Genomic DNA, 4,369 nt, shown 5'->3' with positions numbered 1-4,369 from the left:
AAATTAAAGTGTGAAGTTCCTTATTTGACTCACTTTTCGGTCATATTTCGACATCTCTACCATTCAGTTTGTAGAATCAAATGCATAGATCACTTCTACAAAGTTTCATCGAATTTGAAAATCGTTTGAGTGTTCATAATCGTGATTTACACAAACAGTTCTAATCAGACAAGTTTATGGTCCGTTCATTGATTTATCCTAATTCGGTATCTAAACGATCATCAATTTGAATGAAATTTTGCAAGAATGATCTATGCATTAATATCAATAAACAGAACGGTGGAGATGTCGAAATATGACCGTAAAATGAGTCAAATAAGGAACTTCACACTTTAATTTCAGAGCGAAACTTCACTCTGGATAAGAACTATATATATATATATATATATGGGGTTGGGTAATTTAGAAATATTATAATTATGTGAGGATATTTTAGAGAGAAAAAGTTGATTCCATTACCTTGATTCTGATACCCACCTCCCCCCTTGGGTATCGAATAAGGGGTTTCGTCAGGAATCAATTCCTGATAAGCAACTGAGACCCACATCCATTCCAATACCTTTACATGTTAGTAAACGCTGGAATTCACCCATTCCGGAATCAATTATACCACTCTCAATTCCATTTCAGGTTAGCAAACATGCCCTAAAGGATATACACGACAACATAAGTTTTTGTAGGCTATGTCATTTGAGTATGTGTAATCCTGATTAATTAATTTTAAATACAAACGGATCATGTAGATCATGTAGGACATATTCGGCTCGTCTGTTTGAATTGATCTAGTTCAGTTTAACCACAACCCATATCAAATAATAAATTGGAGTGGAAAATCTTCCAATTCACTTTGAATTGGAGTTAGAACTCACTACATCACAAATTTCTACCAATAGGTGAAAAGCCCTTCTCACGATGTACATGCTAATGTATTACAATCACAGAAAAAAGCCCATACCATAACCATCCTGTTTCCCAACGCCAAATCCGCCACGTCACCGATCTGTGTCTAACTCTCAACAAATCCCACCCCTCCATTCCAAACGCATCCACGGTCAAAACAAACACACCACGTCATCGATCTGCACCAAAACAGCCACAACCGCCTTTCCCAAGGTTCTAAAAAAAGGCCTAGGCGGCCGCCTAGGCGCTCAGAGAAGGGTTGCCGTCCCGATTTTCAGCAAATCGACGAGTGTAGGTGGTCGGCCGCTTTTTGGCCGCTTGGGCGGGAGCCTAGGCGGCTAGGTGGGCTCCTAGGTGGCCAAAAACTTCTTTTTTTTTTTGAAAAGTGAAAACCATGGATTCATATGAAGAGGAAGAAGAAACTATGGATTTTGAGTTTGACTCCGATACCGAAAAAGTATTTGAAGGATGTGGAGAAAAAGAATTAGAGGAGTAGGCTTGCAAGAATGTATTATTATTTTTTATTAAAATAGAGAACCGTATTAAATAAAGGCAACTAGCCCAGATTAATACAAACAGACCCACTAAGGGAAAACTCACGAAGGGGTACAAGCATAATGTAAAACATAAGGTCCAAAATATCAAGACCAACAAACAAAAGCCTAAACACAAGGCCCAACCTTAATATCACAAATGCATCACCAACTCTGTTGGAAAAACAGCCGCCGTCGTCGAAGGGGTTTTTTGCAGTGGATCCGCGCCGTCCTCTTTTCTTTGCTTGCTGCCTTGAAGCTGCGAACCTTCGCACCGGCACCCATGGTGGAATCTCGAGGAATCTCCCCACTCATCTGTCTTTGAAAAAGACAGGGTCGTTCTAGCATCCAAAACACCGTTCAAAGCCGGTTTCGGGGACGTTACTCTAGCGGCAACAGAGGGGTGGAGCTTACTACAACTAGCAGAGGAGAGAGGAAGGTTTTGGGGATTGAGGTGGAATGGGTTGAAAAAAAGAGAGAAGAGAAGAGATGGGAGGATTGAAATGAGAACTTTGGCAGCCATGGATGTAGATGTTTTTGTGAACGGGAAGGAAAAACAAACCGCAAACAAAGACGTGGGCACTGGGACTAGAAGCCCGAACAAGATCACACTCCTCCGACTCTCAAGCTGGAGATCTAGACCCGAAAGGACCTAGACCAGAGCAAGAGAGAAGGGGGAGTACAGTTCAGATCTACTTTCTCTCTCTAGTTCCTTAGAAAAATCCGAAAATAGAAAACACAAATCACCAACTAGGCCACAATGTCCAAATACAATTCAAATCAAGAATGTATTTTCTTTGTTTGAATTGTATTTGAACATTTTTGCCTAGTTGGTGATTTGTGTTTTTATTTTCGGATTTTCTTAAGGACATTGTTGTTTAATTGTGTTTCTTACTTGCTTCAACGACATTGTTGTTGAAATGCTGAATTATATTTCTTATTTTCCTAGGAACATTGTTGCTAGTATATTTTTAAGGACAGACATTAAAGGTACTAAGACATTATAATACTTATTTTAATTGTATTTATATAATTATTGTTATTAAAAATAAAATAAATACAAAAATACAAATCCGATTAATCCCCGATTAATCCTCAATTAATCTTTTGGGCGTCGTCCGCCCAACTAGCACGTACCCAATGTTTTTTTGGAACCTTGGTCTTTCCCTTAATCAAACTAACAGCTCCGATTACTTCTCTTTCCTATTCTAGATGCTCCTTCCAAAACTCTCTCTTTAATTTGTATTCCCAAATTCTCCTTCTCAAAACCAGATGGAAAAAAAAAAAAAAAAATCCCAAATCCTTACACCGCAAGACCCTTCGAAATCTTTCTTCTCTACACAATCAAAACCCTAAAGATTTGATCTTTAGTCTGTGTGAAACGTTTGAGCTACTAAAATGGCCGGTGCAATTGCCGGAGAAGAAAGGCCAGCGATCAGAATCGATCTCAGCACTACTTATAGCTGCGTTGGAGTGTGGCAGCACGATGGCGTCGAGATCATCCCCGATGATCAAGGGAACCGTACGACGCCGTCCTATGTGGCCTTCACCAACATAGGGTGTTTGATCGGCGACACTACCAATAGTCAGGTCGCCAAGAACGCTGCAAACACTGTTTTTGGTAAGATTCTCAAATTTTTCTTCTTCTTTTTTAAAAGCTTTTCTCATTTCCTTATGCTTAATCGTTCTGATATTGGTACGTTGATTAGGTTATTGCTTAGGGTTTTGTTAGATTAGGTAAACCCTAAACCCTTGGGTTTTGTTAGCTATAGTAAAATCGGTTTGGTAATTTTAACTGTTTGTTCTGGAATTTGGGTTAGGCGTACTTTGTAGGATGTTTAACTTGAACACTTCAAAAGAAATGAAAAAATTAGCAAGTGTTGCATGTTATGAAGAGAAATGCATCTTCTTTATTGCTGGTTTTTTCTTCTCATGAATAGGTCCTGTCAATTTGTCTCTAATATTAGAAGTTCAGCTTATCCCGAGTTCTAGACTTGAATGAATTTAGTGTGAGGGAGATGGTACGTTGATATTGTGTGGCAATCCTACTATCTAGATTCATGTTGGTGTTTGAATACTGTATATTCGATGTTGCTCTAGTAGTCAGTGTGCTTGAAGCCTTTTGACACTTTGGGAAGGCAATGCACTTTCTTTGTTACTTACTTTGCTTTTTATAGAAAGGTCTTCTCAAGCAAAATTGATTGGCATTTGGTTCTTAGTTTGTTGTGGAAGAGGGTAATGATGGATATACAGTCATCATGTCTTATTATGTTGATACCAGACACCTCGCCCACTGTGTCTTGAGTTTGGTTCTAATAGTTCAATATTACAGTGATAACAATCGTTGATTAAGGTTTAAATTTTACTAAGACTAGCTAGGTTTACATGATTCATGGTTGTTGACTATGTATTAAATGGTATTTCCCGGATTGCAGATGCAAAGCGCTTAATAGGGAGGAGATTCAGTGACCCATTTGTTCAAGGTTGTTGCCGGCCTTGGCGACAAGCCTATGATTGTTATCTCCTACAAAGGCGAAGAGAAGCATTTTTCTGCAGAAGAAATATCAGCTATAGTTCTCCTTAAGATGAAACAGATTGCAGAGTCATATCTTGGTAAAAAGGTGACAAATGCAGTTATTACAGTGGCGTCTTACTTTAATGATTCTCAAAGGTAGGCTAGAAATGATGTTGGGGTCATTGTTGGCCTGCATGTGCTGTGTATATTGAATGAGGCTTCTGCCGTGGCCATTGCATATGGTTTGGACAGGAGGGCCACCAGTTCGTGTGAAAAGACTGTATTAGTTTTTGATCTTGGCGGGGGGACTTTGGATGTCACTATACTTTGTATTGAAGAAAGAGTTTCCAAATGGTGGCTACCACCAGGGCCGGCCCTGTGTCCATAAAGGCTCTATAAAGGCTCAAGGCGAGAATATATT

The 4,369-nt window shown here is 39.3% G+C and overlaps 1 pseudogene; it reads left to right on the top strand.

Moving 5' to 3' along the window:
• The first annotated feature begins 2,831 nt into the window (after positions 1–2,831).
• LOC101299199 overlaps positions 2,832–4,369 on the top strand; it is a 6,182-nt pseudogene continuing 4,644 nt past the window's right edge.

Source organism: Fragaria vesca, linkage group LG5, assembly GCF_000184155.1.
Source record: "Fragaria vesca subsp. vesca linkage group LG5, FraVesHawaii_1.0, whole genome shotgun sequence".
In the NCBI taxonomy this organism is placed as follows: domain Eukaryota; kingdom Viridiplantae; phylum Streptophyta; class Magnoliopsida; order Rosales; family Rosaceae; genus Fragaria; species Fragaria vesca.
This window is presented reverse-complemented; position numbering and strand designations above follow the sequence as displayed.